This window comes from Protopterus annectens, chromosome 11.part0 (genome assembly GCF_019279795.1).
Source record: "Protopterus annectens isolate FY-2018-M chromosome 11.part0, PAN1.0, whole genome shotgun sequence".
Lineage (NCBI taxonomy): Eukaryota > Metazoa > Chordata > Ceratodontiformes > Protopteridae > Protopterus > Protopterus annectens.
In genome coordinates, this window is record NC_056745.1 from 1,544,125,209 (window position 1) to 1,544,151,315 (window position 26,107).

The 26,107-nt window shown below is 40.6% G+C and overlaps 1 protein-coding gene across 2 annotated transcripts in view; it reads left to right on the forward strand.

The window, feature by feature from the left end:
• The window catches only part of LOC122815941, an 888,188-nt gene that overhangs the window by 535,736 nt on the left and 326,345 nt on the right, over positions 1-26,107 (forward strand). The window lies entirely within an intron of this gene.

The window sequence follows — 26,107 nt, forward strand, 5'->3', positions numbered from 1 at the left end:
TGCATCTACAAGAAGTGAACAGGACGGTAAGACCTTGTCTGGCACTGGAATCTGTTTTTAACCCCTCAGAGATCCTTCTTGAAGAAACAAAGAGGGAAAAGAAAATGTATTTCAAAAATTCTCAAGGTTTTTACCAAGAAATTTCTGAGGACAGACCTTGCACAGGTGGAGGCAGTTCCACAGGAAGTCACCACAGGGGCAGGGGCAGTCTGCAAAATCAAGGTTTCCCTGGTCCATTCAACCTTTACTCCAGCTCTCTTTACCAAGTTAATGATAGCAGTGATAGCCTTTCTCATGCTTCAAGGGATCCAAGTATTCCTATGTCTGGATGATTTACTTTTAACTGCTACCTCAAGGGATCTACTTCTAACAAATCAGTCATTCCTAGAAGAACTATCATCCGCCTTGGGTATATCCATCAACACCAAGAACAGCAAATTGCAGCCTACTCAGTCCATAGAATTCATAGGCTGCCAGAGAGATACTGTATGTCATATAACAAAGCTACCCACAACGCAGATCAGATGAATCAGAACAGTTGCTCTTCAGGTAATACATCACCTACACCCTTAAGCAAAACTGATATTAAGACTTCTAGGTCTAATGGCTTCTTCTGTAGTGATAGTCTTCTTAACCAGCTATCACAAGGGAGTTCTACAAGGACATTAGCTGTACAGTGGTCCCAGATAATTCATCACCTCACTAGAAAATTCGTCTCACATAGATCCACAAGAAACATATCCAATGGTGGATTTCATCCAACTCATTCACTCTGGGCATATACTTCTGTCCTCTGATACCCAAATCATAGTTACTATGGACGTCTCCCTTCTTTGGTGGTTGGGGCATTTTGAAGGGAGAACAGTTGAAGGAATATGGTACCTATTAGAGGCCAGCCTTCACATCAATGTCTTGGATATAAGAGTGGCATTTCAGGACCATCTACCTAAGGATGTGATTGCTATATATTCTGACCACATATCATAGGTTCATAGGTTCATAGATTAGTACTAGGCTGACTGCTCTTGTGAGCCATTTTACGCCTAGCCAATTATCCCTTGTGAGACCACTCAAACCCTGCACCTCATGTTTGTAAGGCAAACACCTTAACCATTAGGCCACCCTCACATGTAGTTTGGTACATCAACAAACAAGTGGAAACCAGATGATACCCTCTTTGCCACGAAGCCATAAGAGTCAGGCAATGGGTGATGTCTTCGGACCACTTTCTAGTAGCAATGTATATACCTGGGAATTCCAACATCCTAGCGGCCAGACTGAGCAGATAGATAGTACTGTCTCATGTGTGGCTCTCAATGTGTCAGTGGCAACAAAGATCTTTAGTCACTGGGGCCAACCTTGTTGCAGCTTCTTTGCTTCTCACCTAAACAACAAATGCAGAAGTCATTTTGCCTTCATACCTCCACAGGGTCAGTCACCGAGAGATGCTCTAGTCTATCCTTGGCCCCCAGGTCTACTTTACACCCCCCCCCCCAATTCCCCCATCCCAAAATTCATCCAGAAAGCAATGGAGTGCAAGACCAAAATAATCATCATTGCCTCCTTCTGGCTCAGCAGATATGGTTCCCCTTACTTTGGTCTCAGTTCACTCACCATGGGTGCTAGATCCCTTTCTAGATCTCTTCACACACCCCTCCATGATGCGTCTACTGGACTTACAGTCCCTAAAACTAACCACATGGTTTCTTCAGTTCTAATAATTGCCAGAGATGCCAGGCTTTCTTCCGTAGTAGTATGAATCATATCATAATTTCAAAGGAATTCTACTGAAAAGACTTACAAGAGCAAATGGAAACACTTTTCTATGTTGGCGTCCAATAACAGACTAGACCCCTTCTCAGCACCACTTCCAAAAATCCTAGAATTTCTTTCAGAACTTTTCATGTCTGGTTCAAGTTATTCAACTATTAAGGAACAATTGGCATCCATTTCAAACTTCCATGTATAATTCAACATCACTTCCATTGCTTCTCTCAAGATCTCTAAGGCACTTTTAAAGGGTACCTTCTTATTAAGGCATCTAGTTTGTGATCCATTCCCTCCCTAGGGTATCACCATTTTGTCACAGTCCTTAACTCAGAAACTCTTTGAACCTGCAGCATCCACAGATAAGAAATGTCTGTCCTGGAAGACTTTATTTTTGGTTGCCATTACTTCTGCCAAATGAATATCAGAACTTCAGGCACTTTCATGTCAGGCTCCCTTTCTGATCTTTCATAAAGACAGAGTATCATTGAGAACAAATTCTTTATTTCTTCCAAAGTGGCTTCTGGATCAAACTTAAATCAACAAATAGATTTGCCAGCCTTCTTTCCCAATTTCTCATGTAAAGGGGAACATATATCACATACATTAGATGTGCACAAAAAACTCAGGTTTTACCTAACCATACCAGGACTTTCAGAAAATCAGACTAATTGATTATATCCTTCCTCGAGAAAAAAATGGCTCAGTCTGTTTCTAAAGTTACACTTTTGAGAGGGTTAGCTTATTGCATTTCCTTCATCTGTGATTCACTAGGTATGCCTCTACAATCAAAGCCTAAACCACATTCTGCAATAGCAATGGCAACCTCTACAGACTTTGCTATATGAGTGCCTATAAGCGACATATGTGCAGAAGCAACCAAACATAATGCTGTGCACGTAGGTTCCGCACGGCCAGAAAATACCATAAGAGAAACACAGTTAGCCAGCAGTTGTAGTGATTCGAAGTATAAAACACATAGCACCAAATAAGGTACTGAATAAAGAACTTTATTAAACAGACCGGTTTCAGCAAAAAAATGCCTTCTTCAGTGTGGAATAAATGTCCATTTATTCCACACTGAAGAAGGCATTTTTTTGCCGAAACCGGTCTGTTTAATAAAGTTCTTTATTCAGTACCTTATTTGGTGCTATGTGTTTTATACTTCGAATCACTACAACTGCTGGCTATATGTGCAGCAGCAACATGGTCCTCTACTCATACCTTTGTATCTCACTATAAATTAGATGTACAAGTCCAGGATCGCACATCTTTCAGTTCTGCCATTCTCAGGAACATCCTTCCTTAAGACCACCCAGGTACCCATCAGGTAGCTTGGGATTCTGTCCCACGTGTTGAATCAGATGAAAAAAGACAACACTTCATATGAATGTTATGTACTCACCATAACAATAGACCCGTGTTGTCTTCTTTTCATCTGGTTCAGCTCCCCTCCCTCATTCCCCCTAACAAATTGTAATTCTGCTTCTAGAGATCAGCCAGTTCTTCTTTGGACCCTGTTTGATCCCTTATATCTCTTATACATTGTAGTGTTTATTCCTTTTCTCTTTGTCCTTTTAGGTAAATGGATCTGTCTGTTTTCATATTTACACATAATGACTTTTCATGGCCAGTCAGCAAAATCAATCTAAGATAATTCAAGCAGAAGAGGGGTATTGTGGGTAGGGGAGGTGTCTGAGCTCTCCGATCTAGTGCTTTAGTATAAGAAGCCAAGGTTGGATCTGGACAAATCTGACGACCCACATGTTGAACCAGACAAAAAAAAAGACAACATGTATCTATCATTATGGTGAACACATAACTTTCATTTATACTCACCATAACAAAACTTTCAAGGCAGGGTCATGGCTCACTCTGTCAGGCCTTGGCTTTATATATGGCTTTATTTGGAAATGGTTGGATTCTAGAAGCTGTTGTTTGGTCCATTGTACATAATTTTACAAAGCACTATAAGCTTGATTCCTTCTCTAGGTCCAAATCAAGCTTTGCTAGGACCTTTTTCCAGGGGCTCCTGGACTCTTCTCCTTCCGCCTCTCAAATATAGTTTGCTAAGGTAATCCCCCCATATAGCTAAGGCTACTGCAACAGTGATCAATATGATGAGCAAACTAAAGATGTGTAAGTTAAACTTACCATAACAGTAGATGTTCAAATTATCACTGCTGCAGTAACTACTCCTGTCCTCCATCCCCTTTGTTTTTTGGTGTGTTTTTTATGCCAGGCTGTGGACATTTATTTTTGTTGTTTCTATTATTGTTGTTTTAGGGCTCAGTCTCCCTGTCTCTGCTGGCAAGAAAGTTCTGAAGGTCTTCATGCCCAAACATGTCTTTTAGTCTGCTCAGCTTGAGCTGCTTGACACTTGGGTGCATGGAAGGTGCCCTAAAGTGTTGAAAGCTGGTCAACTGTTATATCCTTGGCAGGATATAACCCATATAGCTATGGCTACCGCAGTGGTAATTTACACAGCTGTACTTTCATCAACCATTAGAAACTCTCAGGAGAAACAACTCAAGATGAAAAAGTCCAAGGCCCCATAATGACAACCAAAGCACGCTCCACCCCCAAAAAACCCACAAAATCATCTCTAGATAGCATCAAGCAATCAAGCAGTACAGGTACGATCAGGCTTGCAACATCATGGATGCCATGCCATCCATAAAACCAACAAGCAAAAGAATTAAAGAAACTGCAGCCATAGTCAACCTCCCATCTTCAAAATGTGGATCACTACACTATTTTGCACAATGTGGAACAGATGGTTAAAACATGACACATTTACTAAAAATTAGGAAGGAAGGAAGTTCATACCATGGTAAACTGTGGACTACACTTATAAAACGTTGTTTAATACCCTGCATCTCAATTTCCTTGTCAGAACAGTCACCTAGTTACAATGTAACATTTTCCTCTTTCACTAATTATAAGGCAAGAAAAGTTATACAGCAGTTGCAATATATTGTGTTTTACCACACAGCCATCTCTTCAAACATTAGAGACTTGTCAGTAAGCTGAAAAAGTCCAGGAAGCACCTCCACCCAACACACACACACACACACACACACACACACACACACACACATACACACACACACACACACACACACACACACATACACACACACACACACACACACACACACACACACACACAGACACACACAGACACACACACACACACACACACACACACACACACACACACACACACACGCACACACACACATGATTTTAGTCTTTCTCTTGTCTCTGTTATTATTACTTCATTCTGCACATTACATTGCTAATACTTTGATCTTTGACCCACACACACGTGTGTATGCACACACACATGCACACACATCAGTTGCAGTCATTTGTATGACTGTACACCTTAGATATTTACTTGAGATGTGAAATGCATAATTTCATAAGTAAAGGCCTAGAAATGTATCTCATCTTACTGATCTCAGACAGTACAGTGCTACACCAGTCTACCTTATCAACTAGCTGAAGAATTAGAAACAAGGAATAAAATCAGGAAGAGATTTTAAACATTTCTCTTATATAAATTTTGAAAGTTGTTAAAATAACAAGGGGCCAGATTCTATAAAGTTTGTGGATTTCGGCACATTACACCAATATTAACACTAAACTTGTGAAAAAAAGTGTAATACGTAAATATGCGATAGTGAACTCAGAATACCTTGGCGCACAAGGGAGTATCTCAGTAACAATGGCACACTAAACATAACCACAAGTAATCCGTAAGTAATGAGAAATCGTTGTCAAAGCATGTTGTACATTAACAAAGTTAAGGAAAGATTATCACATTTCAAGCATCCTAACAGTGTTACATACAGATCTACAGCAGAATCTCTGCAGTATGCTTAAGGGCAACTATGGAAGATAACTGACTCCATTATTGTAAAAACAAATTCAACTATCCTAATGTAAGCTGCATGACATTCGTAACAGATTTTTGCAGATTTTTGCAGAAATCTGCCTAAAAACATTACAGACAACTATGATATTTCCGTAATTCATTTACTAACAATATATACTTACTTTTAAGCTCAATACCATTAGTAATACATATCTTCAGCAATATGTGCAGCAAGCTTAGAGACATCTACGGATACCCTCCGTAAGTCATGTACTAATAAATTATGCCTGCTTATCCTTACAGATTCTGTCAGAATACGTAACATTTCTAATAAAAAGAAAACTAATAAAGGCTAAGGGGAATCATAGCCACATCATCACAGCCAACATTAGCCAGCAATGGGTTCAGGACTTGGGTGGGGAATACAAGTGATGCACTCAGCCAAGGAAAGTGGGAGATAGAAAAGAAGATGTGGGGTATGGGTGCAGAAGAGGAACACACAAGAGGAATGCTGGAATAGGAAAATCTGAGTGAACGTCAGATGGGCATGTGCATATTGTTTCTTTCTTCTTTTTTAAGAATAGAAGGAAAGGTAAAGATAGGGAAAGAGGAGGAGAAAACCATCATAGCAAGTATACTCATAGAACAAATATCACATCACATGACATACACAGATTGGAAAAAAACAGTAAGGACAGGTAAGTTGCACAGACTGCACATGGCACAACATGGGCAATGAAAAGTTGTCAAACAGGGTGAGGATACATACCAGCCATGGTGAAATGCAGAAAAACATATCTGCCTATGCACTATCACATTATGACATGTTGCAAACAGTGAGGCAGTTATACCTGGATGTGTATGACCAATGTTAGATGTGTTTTGAAAGGTAATAAGTAAGGATCACGGTACAAATTGGATAAATAAACACATATCCAAGCAGTCTGTCGACAGTGCAAGTGTAAAGCAAGCTGCACCACAGATGAGAAAATGCAGGTCTAACAATGCTGGATCACTCCAGCAGAGGACAGAACCAAACCTACAACCAAGCATGTGAAAGGCAAACAATCAAGGACAGTGCCAAACAGCAGTACTGTAATAAATCAGCATAAATGGCTGCTAAATACACAAGAAGGTGTACACAACTCAAACAAATGTGCAATGGAATGCATATAAGTCACAAGTATATGCCATTATGTCAAAGGCAACACGCAGGTATAGATATATATGTGTGAATGGCCTAAATAGAATATACATAAAAGCAAGGTCAATAGACATATACACACCAATGATATGTAAGAATATTTACTAAAATATAACACTTCAGCTTAAAAAATATTTCAGGTTATGCACATGGATTTCAACAATATACACTGGTTAATAGACAAGTATAATGAAAACAAGGATGTATTGCAAGCAGTAGTGAGTGACTTGTGTGCAGATGTCCTGCATCCGTAAAATGGCCAAACATTTCACGTGTTCATTATGTCAACAACATAATACATGGTAATGGTCAATGACTGCAGCAAAGGCAAACATATCTGTAAAATATAATATGGTAATATGAAGGTGGAAAGGAGGTGGACATCTTGGACTCACATCAGGGAAAAGCAGGACAAGGTAAGTTGGCACACTGCAAGTGCATGTGTACAGTACACAGGGTGCTGTAGAAGCCAACCCAAAATACATTTAAGCAAATGGCCAATGTATGTCACATGGCCAGAATGATTTCTGATGTCCACAGAATGGCCATGTGTAAATCATATACACACAGTAATCTGCAGTCTTTACAGCACATCAGCAGTAAGTCAGTGAGTGCTTACATGTCAAAGGTACAATTGTGTTTCACTATGGATCTAACTATGTGCAGAGACACGTACAATCACTTAATGTGGACAACTATTTGTGGAAGGTGTGTACTTACATGAATAAGTAATGGATGTGGAAATGTAAGATACAGCAAACATGAAATAATGTATTGTTCCAGAATAAATTATCTGTAACACTGTGTATACATTAATGCTACTTGTGTTTGATGCAGTCAGAAAAGTAAGACTACCCATAGCTATGACATACCTGTATATTACCCCACATGGCATTAGAATTGCCATCACAAGGCACACAACACCACACCATGCCAGTGGGACAGCATGATAACTGTTATTCAAAACACATGCAAAATGACATGTTCTTCTTTTGCATATACATGTTATGGCAATCTACAAATCTAAACCAAAGCATAGCAGTAGTGCTGGACTACAGGCAACATCTGTTGTCTGTCAGTTGCCCTCAGTAATACACATGTTTACAAGCTAATTGTTGCAGCACTAGTTGCAGGTTACTTCCCACAGTGCATAGACAGGTGAATGTTGGAGGAAAGTGCAATGTGTTAATGTGTGTCATGCACACATTGAAACATAATTAATGTCACATGACAATAACACATAAGCATGTCAGCTACATGGTACATGTACTCAACAGTGTGTATACAGTCCAGTCAGTTGTACAGCAATCAACATGTTGGCAGCATAAGACAATTGAGCACATAAACAATATTTATGGACTGGAGGACCATGCAGATGAAGCTGACCCTCACAAATGACCTCACAGGCTGTCTTCCTGAACAAATTATGCATAACCCATGCCATATCCTGGAAGAATGTCCCCATCATGTCCTTTATCTGTGTTTGAAACATATAAGTCACGATCCCCCTAAAAGCTGTCTCTGTTCCAGTCTTGGTTTCATCTCCTCTGGGTTACAGTGGGCATGATGGCTGAGGCAGCTGCGGGTACAGCTTCCTCATCATTGTCATCATCATCATCATAGTCATCACCTGAGGATTCTAGCAGTGGCCTGGCATGTGCTCGTTATCTGCATCTGATAGGCGAACATCCACAGGTCCCATGCTCTGTCAAGATGAATTGCAAAACATGACATAAATAAAAAGCAGATGTCTATCATACAGCACAATTTCCATGGAGATCATTGCTGACCTGAATCTGAAACTGATGTGCATATCTATAATCTAACATACTTAGTTAACATACCATCTGTGACAGTCCCTACTCCAGGCAAGTAATCAATGAGCCTCAATTCTCACCACTGACACTGGTGAGGTATGGCCACTAGGAACAAAGATGGATACACGCAGCATTTTCAGATGCAGCTGTCTGCACCAAGCACAATTGTCCTTAAGAGCACACAGGGAGCACATTCTAGACATGAGGATGGACTCTCTCTCTTTCTCTCTCTCTGTCTCTCGGCCCCAAGCAAGACTGCACAATGGCCACTTTCAAGCTCTGTGTCTCTATCCCAAACAGCTGACACACACACTTGGATATTTGATTTTCACACACACACACACACACACACACACACACACACACACACACACACACACACACACACACACACACACGCCTGGGAAAGGCTGAAACAGATTTACCAGCTGTGCCCCCTCTGCCAAGACTATAAGGTGATTACACTGTCACCAGTCAGCTACTCTAAGGCTGTTATAAGGGTACCCAATTATACTGAGCAAAATTAATACTAATACAAATAGCAGAGTTTGACCAATGCAACAAGGCTTTCAGGAGTGGCCACAGTGCCACTAAAATAAGCATAAGTACTCTTAAGATGTTTAAAGTATTCTCTAAAGGACCGGCCACAATGAAAGGTATAGAAATATTTAATAATAAATAATAAAATTGAAAACATGAGAATACTGAATATCTAGTTACAATAAACACCAATATTTCAATCACAGAAGATATAAAAAAATAACACAGTTAGATAGATTTACACAAATGCAGAAAACCAATCCTTAACTAATCTCACTATATTTTCCTGACTGACTAAAGAATTAATGTTCCCTAGTTACGTTATTTACTACAGCAAGGTGAGATGAGGTGTGATTGTGTGAGATATCTGTGAGAGAGCTTTCCTGTCATGTTCCTAGAAACAAAGTGCTGCTGCAAGAGTTCCATCATATCTCTCACTAATATCTAAAGAATCATTTCCGTGCTGGTTATAAAATTACATCACATCTGGTCACCTGACTCTGGTACAATACACACCCAGAGCTTTGATAAGATCATTTGCAACATCTGAAAGCTATAAAACATTTTCAAAAGCTTCCACCCTTCCAGGGTAGCAATTGGTTCACTCCTAAGGACAATACAGTAAGATTCATAGTCCTAGTTTTCCCAGACATTTTTGTCTCTGGCTGCAATCAGACCTGTAAGATAAATTCTTTATGGCCTAAACCAACTCATTTAATTTTCAACCTATTTTTCAAAATTAGCTGGACCGAGATTAACCTCTTCCCTTACAGAATTCATTGTTAAAACATATACATTTAATCAGTTTTAATAATAATGTCTGATATACACTCTCCTAGTCAAGTTGAACTCTGGCAAAAGTTATTTGGAATGGGGTCCCTCCTAAAGTTATGACTGGAGTGGACTGCCCAAGAAGTACTTCTCTCCTTTAATCACTACAGGCTTCACAACTGTTATGTCAGAGGCTGTGTCTCTCTTAGCAGTGGCCTGTCTTCCATCCACTAAGTTAGGATACACCTCCAGTGATAGTTTGGTACCCCTGTTGTCTCCAAACAACTTACCACTGGCATGATGTTATTCCCACTTCCTAGCTCCCTCGCCTTTTGTTCCCTACCTTGCTTCAGTGGACATTTGTATGCTACATGGCCCGTCTAGTTACATTTAAAACATCTGTCCCTTGATCCTGGCCATGTACCTGAACTAGTGGCTTCCCCTGTTATTGGTGGACTCTGTTGGGGTGGTTTAGGCTGCCTACAATGGGTTCCCTTATATCCATGTGCAGCATTGAGTATCCCCTTCTTGTGCAGTGATGTCCTCCTTGCTAAGTAGAGATCCCCTTTTCTCCCCAGCTCATCTGCAGAGTTATACTCCTAGTCTGCCAACCAGATTCTCATGTCCTCAGGCAAAGTGCTAAAGGCTTGTTCCCTCGCCAAAAGGTCTGCCAGCCTTTCAAACATGGTGGCCTGACACCCACTCACCCACCTATGGAAATAAGTGATTAACTCAGCAATATGATCACATACACATTCATCTGCCTTGCGTCTATGCTCGCAAAACTTTTTTCTGTAAACTTCAGGTGTTAAAACATTCCAATAAATATTGTTTAACTTTATCATAGTTTAAACATTCAATATCAGACAATTTAGAAACAAAAGTTACAACTTTACCATGGAGTAAGGGGGTTAGGAACCGTACCCAGAGCCCTTGGTCAACATTATATTGTTTACATACTCTTTCAAATATGTGAATAAAACTATTAAAAGTATCACCCTCTGTAGTCTGTGGAAGAAATTTACTGACTTTTATTGCTTCTGGGGTTGGTTATTCCCTTCCCCATTACCTCCATGACCCTGATGAAGAGACAGCACCTCTCTCTTGTGTTGGCAATGTTTCTCATTTTCTTCAGCCTCCAAGCACCACAGTCTCTCATTCTCTTTGACCTCCAAAATGAAAGTCTCTCTGTTGATTCTAATTCCAAATGTTCGACCTCCAGATGAGTTTTTAAGTCCTTTGAGTGAAAGGTGAACTATCCTGTTTCTGAAGGCTGCACATCCCCATCACCAGACTGGTTGTCTTCCTGGTTGCTGGTCTGTGCTGCAGCTGTGATTAAGGCTGGAATAATTTCCTCTTTAGTGAAGTTGGCATGCAGCAGTCCTTTGGCTTTACACACTTTGGCCAAGTGGTTCTTTGTTAGGTTGCCATAATCCTCTGCTGACATCTTTGCCTGCTTCCCCTGACTAAACTAAACTAAGAAAAATAAATACAACTGTTGTGAAAATGAAACTTTGTATATTTACCTTGTGGCTGCTGAGAGTACACACACCTTCACTGACAACTGCCACAGACTACTAAAGTTCAATTAATATCCCACACAGCTGCTACCAATATGTGATGGTCCCTACTCTGGGTCAGTAATCAAGGAGCATGAATCCTCACCCACTGACACTGGTAAGAATGGCCACTAGGAACAAAAATGGATACATACAGCATTTTCAGATGCAGATCTCAGCACCAAGCACAATTTCCCTTAACAGCACATGGGGAGCACACTCCAGACCTGGGGCTGAACTCTCATTCTCTCTCTCACTCCAGGTCCCAAGCAAGACTGCACACTGATGACTTTTTAGCTCCATGTCCCTGTTACAAGTAGCTCACACACACACACACACACACACACACACACACACACACACACACACACACACACACACACACACCTGGGAAAGGCTGGAACAGATTTACCAGCTGTGCCCCCTCTGCTCAGACTATAAGGTAATTATGCTGCCACCAGTCAGCTACTCTAAGACTCTTACAAGGGTACCCAATTATGTTTTTATGTCTTTCGGCTTATCCCAGTTAGGGGTCGCCACAGCAGAATTCTGGTCCGCTAATGTTTGGTAGTGGATTTTTACGTGCCGAGTTACCAGCCCTGACGCACAACCTTCAACGAAGGCACGCCCATTCATGCATGCCTCCACACAGGAGACACTCTAGCTGAGGATCGAATGCGACAGCGCCTTCCTTTGAGGCGACAACGCTACCACAGCACCACTACCACAGGTTAATACTAATACAAATCGTAGAGTCTGACCAATGGAGCAAGGCTTTCAAGAGCGGCCACAGTGTCACTAAAATAAGCATAAGTACTCTTAAGATGTTAAAAGTATTGTCTTAAAGACCAACCACAATGAAAGGTAAAGACATATTTAATAATAAATAATAAATTAGAAAATTTGAGAATACTGAATATCTAGATACAATAAACACCAGAGTTTCGATCACAGGAGATATAATAAATAACACAGTTGGTTAGATTCACACAGATGCAGGAAAAACAATACTTAACTAATCTCAAGATATTGTCCTGACTGACTAATGAATTACTGTTCGCTAGTTAAGTTACTTACTACAGCAAGGCAAGATGAGGTGTGATTGTGTGAGATATCTGTGAGAGATCTTTCCTGTTATGTTCCGAAAAACAAAGTGCTGCTGCAAGAGTTTCATCATATCCCTCACTAATATCTAAAGAATAATTTCAGTGCTTGTTATAGAATGATGTCACATCTGGTTACCTGACTCTGGTACAATACACACCCAGAGCTTTGCTAAGATCTTTTGCAGCATCTGAAAGCTATAAAACAATTTCAAAAACTTCCACCCTTCCAGGGCAGCAATTAGTTCACTCCTAAGGACAATACAGTAAGATTCATAGTCCTGTTTTTCTCAGACATTTTTGTCTCTGGCTGCAATCAGACCTGTAAGATAAAATCTTTATGGCCTAAATCAACCCATTTCATTTTCAACCTATTTTTCAAAATTAGCTAGACTGAGATTAATCTCTTCCCTTCCAGGATTCTCTGTTAAAGCCTATACATTTAATCAATTATAATAATACACTCTGATATACATTTATATCTCTTTTCTGTCCAGCAGGACCCACTGTTAATGCATTTTTAACACAAGCATCTGCACAAATCAGTTACAAAACTCCACCTAGCTATGCTGGCACATGTTACACATGCATTGCCCTACTCTCCCTGGCACAGATGGCACTACCTCATATCATCACACCATTCAATAGTGTCTTCTGAAAATGCAAATATGAGACTGAAGGTGTAGCTGCGTACATCAAACTTCTTATTTAAAACATACCCCCAGATTCATGAAGCTCGGCGCAAGGCCGGTGTAAGGTCTGCGCCGGCCATGCAGCGTATATATGGTGTAGTAGCACCATATGCATATTAATGAAGGTGCACTGCCACCACATCCATGTGCATAGGACACGTGCGTGAGTGCATGGGGCATTACTAAGCTGCGCCCAGAGGCATGTCAATGTCGGCTGTCGATGAGCAACCTAAACTGCTGAATATTATAGTCCACCTGCAATAGTAATCGCACCTATCAGTGTCCGTGGATAATGAAATGTATGCAAAGCATGCAAGACAGTTCCCGGCCACACAAAATGGAGAACCAAACAGAAATGCACGCAACACAATATGAGTTCCCGTCCATGGAACAAATTATATTTAAAATCATGTGTCCGTAATGTACTGCACTGTAAGTAGGTATACCCAGTGGAAGTGAAGCACATCATGTCATCGCGCCGCCAATACACACATCTAGCCCCATGGGCAGGGTCACCAGCAGTCCCACAGTGGTAGTGATAGTACACAGCTGGGCAGTTGTGGCTATAAAACAACCGTAAAGAAACCTGACAGTCCAAATTGTATACCAAACACACACAAACATATGTATATTAAAATGTGCTATACACATGAACAGGAACGTAACGGGCACATACACATAGGATGCTATATGCTGAACCGGGATATCCAAAAGCAGAACCCATGCATGCAAATGCAATACTCAACAACCCCTGTATAGCACATAACCCGCACCCATGTCCGAATGTCCACCAAATCCAGCTACCAGCCTTGCGCATCCGTACACCTACACATAGCGAGTATTCCCCATATGTAGTAGGAAGTATCATCCTAGGCAGTGTCAGGATTGCAAATATGTATCCCACGTTTGTAAACATCCCATCACAGTTACGTAAATCCAAATGCCCGCGCGTTCAAGTTTCGGCCAAATGTGTGTACATCCCGCGTGGGATAAGTAACCTGTTGAAACCTCAGAGTTGTTTACATGCCACGGTGTCTAGTACTGTACACATCTGGACAAAACATGTATGTGTAGTCATGGTACTGTTCAGTTTCTAGACAGACATGCAAAACATACTACGCAGGATGGAACAGCTGTCCACCATGCAGGTCTCCCCACTAGGGTTGCCACCTGTTCAGATGCCCAAGGTGGGACATCCGTTGTAGAAATGTGAGAATTTGCAGGATAAAACATACCCCCGGCCAGTGCAAAGGACATAATTACACTTGTATGCCAAGATAAAAGCTTATTTCATAGCATTTGAATAGCTTATGCTATCCCAAATAATATTTATGTGTTCCAGATACAAAATACCTGTATCATGCAACTAGTAAAGAAAATAAGAAATATCAAACGACCAAAGAGGAGGAGTAAATTCAAGTAGGAATCCAAGAAATAGCGTAATGAAAATGTATTTATCCGCTTTCGTCCGTAGACTTCATCAGAATGAAAAAACAACAGTTACACATTCAATAAATACTTTGCAAACAATTAAAAATTCAATTAAACAATTAGCTAAAAAGGTTTCTTAATGCTAATCAATTAAACTAACCTTAAATGTTAATTGAAATGAAGGGGAACTATGTCTTTATCTTTTTTAACTTGAAGTTTGCGATATTTTAGGAAACATTTTACATTAATGGACTCATTGAGTCCTGGATAAGAGTCTGATTTAAGCCTAATTTGCCAAACAGTTTCTCGTTGTAGTAAATAGTTTTTAAAATCACCATCTCTCATGTCTTTGTGGCAAACCTCCAGTATGGAGAACAAAAATTTCTTAAAGGAACAGCACACTAATGAGTGTTTAAAAAGAGCATTAGTTTCATCTTTAGTTTTAATGCTGTAAAGATGTTCTCTGATTCGGATTTTTAATTGTCTAGATGTCATGCCCACATAATAAGCTGGACATGTGGAGCAAAGGGCGATATAAATGACCCCTTGTGTGCAACAGTTGACAAAACCAGGAACCTCAAAGGTCCTATCAACTGAAGCAACAGAAATGTAGGGACCCAAAGAAATATAACGACACATGTTGCATTCATAACAACAATGCATTCCATATTTATTGGAAGATTTATTATGCATCATGTAAGTTGAACCTCGTGTTGTGTCATGTTCCAAGGCCTTTTTTATATTAAAGTGGTTCTTCTGAACAAAAAATGGCTTATTACCTAATATTTTAAAAATATCTGGGTTGCCTTGAATGACCCTCCAATTTTGTTCCAACAGACGCTGAATGCGCCGACAATCAGAACTCATATCAAGTGAACAAACTAGCTCACCATGAGATCGATTGACTCTCCCTCTTTTAATGACTTCAAGAGTGTTTTGTGACATCAAATTTAATAAAGGGGGATAACATTCATTACGTTTCTGAAAAATCTCATCGGCAGCACTTGTTACCAGTGTTTTGTCATAACCTCTGTTGGAAAACAAAGAACAAATAAAATCAAATTCTTGAAGCAAATCAGCCTCTTTGGATGTCATACGGCAAGCCCTGATAAATTGCCCTCTAGGGATATTATTAATAGTGTGCTTGGCATGTCCACTGCGGAAGTGCAGATAAGCATTGTTGAATGTTTGTTTCCTATGAATGCGACTGTGGAATCTAACTTCATCTGCATCCCACCTTAGGGAAATATCCAAAAAGTTGACACTTAAACCTACATGCCCAATGGCGAACTTTAAATAATCAGAAAAAGAATTGATTTCTAACAAGAAACTACTCGCAATTGAATGGTCACCCTCAATGACAAAAATCAAATCATCCATATAACGAGAGTAAAAAGAAATATTAAATTTACTATTCAAAACTGGCATAAATTCGAGCTCCCACCATGCCATGACCAAATTGGCATAAGCGGGAGCGGCAGGGGACCCCATGGCTACACCCCTTCTTTGTCTATAAAATTTACCTCCAAATAGGAAATAATTGTTGTGTAAGACTATGTCCAAAAGCATACAAATGGTAGATACAACAGTGTTGCTATAATCAGGTTTGTTCTTGATTAAGTAGCTCCGTATCGCATCAATACCATCCTCATGAGGTATGCAAGTGTCCAACGAAACTACATCAACAGTAAGAAGAATGTGTTTGTTAGGATCAAACAACTTTGCTGATGCGTAAATATTAAATTTGTGCAGAAAATGCCAGGAGTCTCGGATATGGGAGTCATCATTGCCAATAATAGGTCCTAAAACTGCATCTATAACTAAGGAAATTCCTTCAGTAACAGAATGCGGAGAGGACACTATCGGTCTGAATGGTGGATTGTGAACAGATTTGTGGGTTTTGAGTATCCCAAACATTACCCCAATCCGAGGTTTTTCCACAACACAAAAATCATACATCTCGAAGCTAATGTCACCAGACATTAAAGCTTCGTATAACTGAGAATGTATGAAATGTTGACTACGATGTATATCGGAAAGGGTAACCTCATCATATTCGTCTGTGTTGTTTAAGACTTCAAACATTTTGGCTTTATAAATCTCCTGTTCCATGATTACTATGTTACCCCCCTTGTCACTTTTCATAAACCTGAATTTGTCAGTCATGGTGATTAAGTTGTTAAGGGCTCTTCTCTCAATATCTGTCATGTTACTATAATGGTTTGATTTAGAATTTAACATTTTGCTAATGTCTTGTATACATATTTCTTCAAACACCCTTATAGTGTGTTGTAAAGACGGTGTATAACATGAGGGCTTGTTAAAAACTTTTTTGTTATCTACTGACACATTGTGCATCAAATAATGTAAATTAAGTTTCCGGGTGTATTTTTTAATATCCACAACAGTTCTGACATAGTTCGCTCTTGAACTAGCAACAAAATTAAAACCTAACTTCAAAACTCTCAAATCATGTTCAGAAAAAACATGATTTGTCAAATTAATAATGCTAAAATTGTTTGACTGCTCAATTACGTCTCGTCCCCCGAGGACTGAGAATTCAAGAAAGTCCTGCTTCTGGTGAAGACAGTCTTTGGATTTAGCTGATTTTTCTTGCCAAAAAAAGAAGAAGTAGTAGTTGAAGAAGAAGACGTGTTACCGGAATTTGACCCAGTTTTAGTATTGGTGGTTTTGCCATCGACAACTATAGGTGGAAAATTGCTGTCACTGACCACCAAGGGATTGTTGTCACAGTCAGTAATTGTCTGAACTTTGTCATTTTCCATAAGATTAGCTTTTAAACAAACATCTTCACTAGAAACGACTTCATTTCCAAAAAAAGTACTTTTAGTAACAGCGATACCGCTGTTCTCAGTGCTTGAGACGGCAACAGTTTTACTACGGACTGTCTTGTCAGAGTAATTAGTATAGTGTCCTTTGAGATTACTTGGTTTGCTGAATTTATGAGACACAGCAAAATGATTGAATGCAGTTTTGTTTTTGTAAGAAGTAATGTCTCGAGCCAACTTCCCCTGTTTCCTGTTTACAATATCAACAGCATGTTGTTCAACATCACATAACGTACTTTCAAAAAATTCATCAAAACTCGCTCCAGGAAGATTTTGTTTAAAAAAAGACTCAATTTCAACTATTTCTTTCTTAAGAAGCTCCATTTTAACTAAATTGTTATCAATAAGTATTCTCAAGAAGCGCAACCCGGCTTCATTAAAAAACGCTACTAACGTGTCAAACATAGGCTCACCTGCATTCACTCCATTGGGGCATTTAAAGAAACAAAATCCTTTGGGCACAATGTTCAAATCGATACAACGTAAAAAATAACAGTTCTCCAAGTCAATCGATTTGTAGCGTTTGAATAGTTTTAATAACTGCTCACGTTTGTAGTTGAAATCTTCATTGTTGTAGCATTTTGGAAAATTACCAGAGGAACAAAAAGGATTTTCCGCACGGTCAAAAAACTGCTCAAAAGCCCCCCGACCAATAGTGCGCTGCTGCTTTCCTCTGGAATCCTTCGTCAACTGAGGAATGCTTTCGCATTCAATTACTGTGTCCATCTCGTGAAAAGACCCATCCAGATTGGTAACCTTACCACCAGCACTCGTTTCATTAGCTTTCATGACAAGAAATTTTAGGGAATCCTTGATTTCTATTAATGTAGCCGCCAACAAACCGTTTAGATTTGAAGCCTCAGAGGTGGGTGTAGGGTGAATAGTCAAGTTGAGCAAAGCTTCATCATCAACCTCCACCATGGTAATAGCACCAAAAACAAACTAAGAACAAAGCAAGGTGCCAACAAAAAAGCAAACAACAAACGACCAAAGAGGAGGAGTAAATTCAAGAAGGAATCCAAGAAATAGCATAATGAAAATTTATTTATCCGCTTTCGTCCGTAGACTTCATCAGAATGAAAAAACAACAGTTACACATTCAATAAATACTTTGCAAACAATTAAAAATTCAATTAAACAATTAGCTAAAAAGGTTTCTTAATGCGAATCAATTAAACTAACCTTAAATGTTAATTGAAATGAAGGGGAACTATGTCTTTATCTTTTTTAACTTGAAGTTTGCGATATTTTAGGAAACATTTTACATTAATGGACTCATTGAGTCCTGGATAAGAGTCTGATTTAAGCCTAATTTGCCAAACAGTTTCTCGTTGTAGTAAATAGTTTTTAAAATCACCATCTCTCATGTCTTTGTGGCAAACCTCCAGTATGGAGAACAAAAATTTCTTAAAGGAACAGCACACTAATGAGTGTTTAAAAAGAGCATTAGTTTCATCTTTAGTTTTAATGCTGTAAAGATGTTCTCTGATTCGGATTTTTAATTGTCTAGATGTCATGCCCACATAATAAGCTGGACATGTGGAGCAAAGGGCGATATAAATGACCCCTTGTGTGCAACAGTTGACAAAACCAGGAACCTCAAAGGTCCTATCAACTGAAGCAACAGAAATGTAGGGACCCAAAGAAATATAACGACACATGTTGCATTCATAACAACAATGCATTCCATATTTATTGGAAGATTTATTATGCATCATGTAAGTTGAACCTCGTGTTGTGTCATGTTCCAAGGCCTTTTTTATATTAAAGTGGTTCTTCTGAACAAAAAATGGCTTATTACCTAATATTTTAAAAATATCTGGGTTGCCTTGAATGACCCTCCAATTTTGTTCCAACAGACGCTGAATGCGCCGACAATCAGAACTTATATCAAGTGAACAAACTAGCTCACCATGAGATCGATTGACTCTCCCTCTTTTAATGACTTCAAGAGTGTTTTGTGACATCAAATTTAATAAAGGGGGATAACATTCATTACGTTTCTGAAAAATCTCATCGGCAGCACTTGTTACCAGTGTTTTGTCATAACCTCTGTTGGAAAACAAAGAACAAATAAAATCAAATTCTTGAAGCAAATCAGCCTCTTTGGATGTCATACGGCAAGCCCTGATAAATTGCCCTCTAGGGATATTATTAACAGTGTGCTTGGCATGTCCACTGCGGAAGTGCAGATAAGCATTGTTGAATGTTTGTTTCCTATGAATGCGACTGTGGAATCTAACTTCATCTGCATCCCACCTTAGGGAAATATCCAAAAAGTTGACACTTAAACCTACATGCCCAATGGCGAACTTTAAATAATCAGAAAAAGAATTGATTTCTAACAAGAAACTACTCACAATTGAATGGTCACCCTCAATGACAAAAATCAAATCATCCACATAACGAGAGTAAAAAGAAATATTAAATTTACTATTCAAAACTGGCATAAAATAAGAAATATACTGTTGTCTTAAAATCACAGGACATTTGCCATGACTTAGGTTTCGTCACAGGACACAACTGTCCAAAGTGGGACTTTCCCTCGCAAAGAGGAACAGGTGGTAACCCTACTCCCCACTGAATTATCGACAGTATATATTCAACTCAATCACATATCAGCACCACCTCTCAACCTATTACAGCAACAAAATCTGGACCAAGCCTAAAAGGATGGGTGGACAAATAGGGACAGATGTAATTACTGCTCTCACAAACTTCGAAAGTTCACAGAATAATAGTATGTACATTAGCATGAAATGTTGTGAAGTCTGTGGGGTAGTCCCCGAGTATTACAGAGGTCCGTACATTTATACTGTAACAAACCTTCACATATGTTGACTATACTACTGCATACCTGTAGTTAATTCATAGTTAAGTCATGTGCAAAATAATAAACCTCGTAAGAATGAATACAGGAAATAGTCAAATGTGAATGGGAACACCACTCACCGTGGAATATGTATTGTAAGCACCCCCACCCATATTATGTATTGCCAACATCATAAGCTGCTGACAGGTGCCCAAACACCTGTGTCTGTAAACACAGATAAAATGTTTAAAATGGACAAACCCAGTCCATGTGCTTTGTCTGACATTTGAACATGGTCAGGACAGTTCCGTTCTCCAGGCGGACAAGCCTAAACCCAGATCACCACATGAACACCCTGACAATTAAAGACCTGTATGTGTCAGGACTATAAGCCTTGGGGTTCTGAATATCCCTGCAGTGATTAAATATGCAGCTTGAGTCCAGAGCAGTAGGGAATAGGGAATGTGTAACATGTAGTACCACATTTTTCCCAGCAGGAGAATGGATGCCTGTGTCGTAAGTGAAGCGGTGAGGCATATGTTAATGTAGCTATGTACTATGGGTATGCATATAAATGAGTCAGAACACCAAAAGTATAGTGGTTACAGCATCCGGCCAACATGAATGCAGTCCCAGTTCAACTACGACTACAGCACATATAATGTGAAAGTGTGCTGTACAGACAGTTAAATATGTAAAGGTGAACGTGTGTTTCGCATACGTCCGTTAACCGGATTACAGATAATTTACTGGTACTGTCACAAGTAATAAAGCCCATGTAAGCACAAAGACTTAGTAAACATATGTAACCCACAATAAGGATATGCATGTGCGCCTGTGCGTAACCCACAATAAGGAAATGCAAGTGCGCCTGTGCGTGTGTGATCCGCTCACAGCATAGTAAATGAATGCTGTTTCCCCCACGTTAGATATACATGGCTCAAACCTGTTAACCCCGTAAAGTATGAAACCGGACAAAGGCATGCAAACTACCGGTACAAATAGGGACAAACCCCAGATATGTGCCAGAACAAACATAAAAAGTGGATAGAATAACGGGTGTGTCAGTAGCATGGATTCTCTGAAGTGTATGCAGTCGTAACCTGAACTGCTCGCCAGTATTTCCCACCGTAAGTCTCAAATGAAATGCCACTACATTGCCAGATAGGCACAGGTTTATGTAAAACACACCGAAGATAAAGAGTGTACAGCCACCAGCTGTACACTCTGCGACAATCTGTACAGTGGAACGGTATGGTATGGATATAGATATATGTGTATACACATAATCCACAGACGTAAACCAAAGCAAGTTATGAAATGAGGATTGTACATGTATATATGTATACACAACAGACATATGTCCCGTAGATATGACATATGTACATAAATAGGCCACGTTATAGCCAATATGGGTAGACAAACAGACATGCACGAAAGGTGAATAAACCGCTGCCTTCCAAACCATTGGCCAGAAAGTGACAGTCTAGCAAGTTCTACACTTTAAACATGCATATAGGTGTCCATTGCAGGACCCAAAAATTGATCCATACGTATTGTCAACCGACATTGATGCAAAATAAGTGACCTCAGCAAATACGATATAGCTGTACATGCAACAGTAGCAGGTGCAAGGGTGATGACACATGTATCGATAGAATGTATGACGTACGAACTGATATCCGGAGAGTGGGGAGTGCATATAAGTGTCTCCACACTTCAGTACCGCTCACATTAAGCATGTGTAATGGGTACTGTAGAGGGTTGTCAGGTATGGGAATCATGGGTATGCAGAAATGGGCCTAGGTGTTGTTTGGCAGAGATTTCATAGGCCCGCCCCGTGGGAGTGATGTGGGTATAGCACACACCTATATTATCAATAATGGGGAAAACCATCCACTGGATATTGCGTAAACCATTTTGGGAATATGTAGGGCCCTATATCAGTGTCATGTATGCGATTATCATGGATGGACATGCGTACGACCAAGATGGTAACCATAACTGGCAAACTGTCAGAATAAGACAGCTGCACTAAGGCATAGTACATGAAATACAAATAGGGACTATATTAGATATACCCCAGACAAAGTCAGAACATTGTGAGAATACTGGCGTAGCCAGGAATACAAATGTTATGAGTGTTACTAATCATGTAATGGAAATGTCAGTCACTATTATATAACCGCACAGTTCGTAATGCCTTGCCAGCAATTTACCAGACAGGCACATTACTATGACAAATGTAACAAGAGCAAAGGTCAAATGTCAGGGCATCTACCCATAATGTGTACAGGTTAGGGGTATGAAGGTAACCTGTCCAAAATACATGTACAGAACTAGTGATACTAGGTGGACAGGTGAGAAGAAAGACATCAGGACAAATGAGAAAACATGTACAAGTCATACGCATGTACTCCGACAAATGTGAATGACAACGTATGCCCTGTGAATGTCAATGTGGAAGGTTAATAGACACAAAAGTAATGTGCCCCTCAGGGTGTCATGCAATGTCACCATAACAATGTCCAGTCCCCCATACATGTACGTGAGCTCTGCCACTGACGGAAAGCGCAAATACCGGCGCACACATATGGCACATTATAGACTAATTAGTGTGGATAAGCAGCTGTTGGCCTGTGTGAGGAATACAACTCTCTGGGTGGGTGTGTCCTGCAATATAAATGTAATGGCATGTGGCCTGTGATGCCGCCATACAGTGTGTGTATTGGTGCCAGAAAGTTGATATCTTGTATCAGACACATACTCCGCAACTGTACAGATTTACACAGAATGTGCAGAGTTCTGCCTCATATGTTTGGTGTGTTCCACGTAACATCAGTACCATTCTGGCACATTCCTGATAACTGAAGTCATGAAATAATGACAAACATGTGATTGAGACACCAAATCCGTCAGAAAAGCCATACTAATGCAAAACCTATTATTGTGTCAACTATCTACGTTTGTAAGAGCAACATGTCAATACTGCCCCTATGTGTCCCACTATCAGATAAGGCCTTGTCCAGAAGTTTGCTCTAGGAGTTGGAGTGGTATGATCAGAAACAGATACATGTGTGAGGAAACAGCATTATCGACTGCAAGATAACGCAGACGGTATGAAATGCGCTGCAGTAGGACGTTCGGTACTGTCCGCAGGTATGTGCTGACATGTCAAATGACACAGCAGTCTACATGAAGTACCTATAGGGCTGTCACCTTTACAAATGATGATAGTGGGGCATACCCACAGCCATGCACACAGCACAAATAGACATACACACAGCAAAACTAGGCCATGATACATGAAGCCTCCGGCATGTACGAGTACAGTGAGAGTACAGCAAGGATAGATGTCTGCCAAGATATACAGCAAATGCCTGTAAGGGCGTGTAACACTGCCCGTAACACGGACGTTGCATGGACAATGTTGGGATTTGCAACCTACCCCATTGGTATGTGAAAGCTATGCAAATATGCGATACATGAAACAGTCAGCTGTCCATGCAAGAGCAGAGTTATGGGCAGAAAATAGATTATATATATATATATATATATATATATATATATATATAGAGAGAGAGAGAGATATAGACATACACACACACACACACACACACACACGTGGCAGGGCTGGTAATCGAACTTACACATTACTACCCTATCACACTACAGCATGACGCATTTACAGAACGTGCTACCGAGATTACTAAACACAGCAGACCCACAGGCATTCTACTAGGTGCGTGTCAACATCCACAAAGACAAAGACGTCAGCAGGATATATCCGTGGTGTGAAGCGTCTAAAAGCATAACCTGAGTCCCCAGGCGGACAGGAGCATGCACAAACACACACATCCACTTGGCAGGCCTGGGAATCGAACTTACACCTAACTACCCCATCACACTACAGCATGACACATTTACAGAACGCGCTACTGAGATTACTGGAAACAGCACTCCCAGAGGCATACTTCTAGGTGGGTGACATCATCCGCAAAGGCAAAGTCGCCGATAGGGAATGTATGTGTTGTGAGGCATGTAAAAGCATTACTGTGTCCCCAGGCAGCTGCAAACACACACACACTTGGCAGGGCCGGGAGTTGAACATACACCTAACTACCTTATCACACTACAGCATTACGCATTTACAGAACGCGCTACCGAGATTACTGAAAACAGCACTCCCAGAGGCATACTTCTAGGTGGGTGACATCATCCGCAAAGGCAAAGACGCCGATAGGGAATGTATGTGTTGTGAGGCATGTAAAAGCATTACTGTGTCCCCAGGCAGCTGGAAACACACACACACACACGCTTGGCAGGGCCGGGAGTTGAACATACACCTAACTACCTTATCACACTACAGCATGACGCATTTACAGAATGCGCTACCAAGATTACTGAGCACAGCACTCCCAGAGGCATACTTCTAGGTGGGTGATATCATCCACAAAGGCAAAGATGCTGATAGGGAATGTATGTGTTGTGAGGCATGTAAAAGCACTACTGTGTCCCCAGGCAGCTGCAAACACACACACACACACACACACACACACACACACACACACACACACACACACACACATGGCAAAGCCGGGAGTTGAACATACACCTAACTACCATATCACACTACAGCATTACACATTTACAGAACACGCTACCGAGATTACTGAACACAGCACTCCCAGAGGCATACTTCTAGGTGGGTGATATCATCCGCAAAGGCAAAGATGCCAATAGGGAATGTTTAGAGAGTGAGCAGTCTGAAAGCATATTACTATCCCAAGGTAGACGTAGACAAACACGGCAGTGCTGTCATCGGGCCAACTAAATATCTACGGAGCACTACAACACTAAATAGATACAGGATGCGCCACAGACAGTACACCCTTCGAGACAGCAACCAGTGTGTTCAATGTAGGCATCCATCGTGACATTGAAAATGGACATCTGTTGCCTGGATGACCACCATGGCTATACAGGATGTCAATGGCCATGCCCACACGCTTAGTATCACACGTCTGTTTGGAATGTACTGTGTGTCCATCTACACAACGGCGTACTGGGCATGCTCACACACTTAGCAGTTGCAAAGGGCCGTCTAGCATGCACACGGAGTCTAATCACGGAAGGGCGCAGTTTGGAATGTACTGTGTGTCCATCTACACAACGGCGTACTGGGCATGCTCACACACTTAGCAGTTGCAAAGGGCCGTCTAGCATGCACATGGAGTCTAATCATGGAAGGGCGTAGTGTGGAATGTACTGTGTGTCCATCTACACAATGGCATACTGGGCATGCTCACACACTTAGCTGTTGCAAAGGGCCGTCTTGCATGCAGATGGAGTGTAAACACGGAAGGTCTCAGATTGGACTGTACCGTGTGTCCATCTACACAACAGTGTACATGGACTGTACTGTGTGTCCATCCACACAACAGCATACTGGGCATGCTCACACACTTAGCTGTTGCAAAGGGCTGTCTTGCATGCAGATGGAGTGTAAACACGGAAGGTCTCAGATTGGACTGTACCGTGTGTCCATCTACACAACTGTGTACATGGACTGTACTGTGTGTCCATCTACACAACAGCATGCTGGGCATGTTCACACACTTAGCTGTTGCAAAGGCCTGTCGTGCATGCAGATGGAGTGTATACACAGAAGGGCACAGT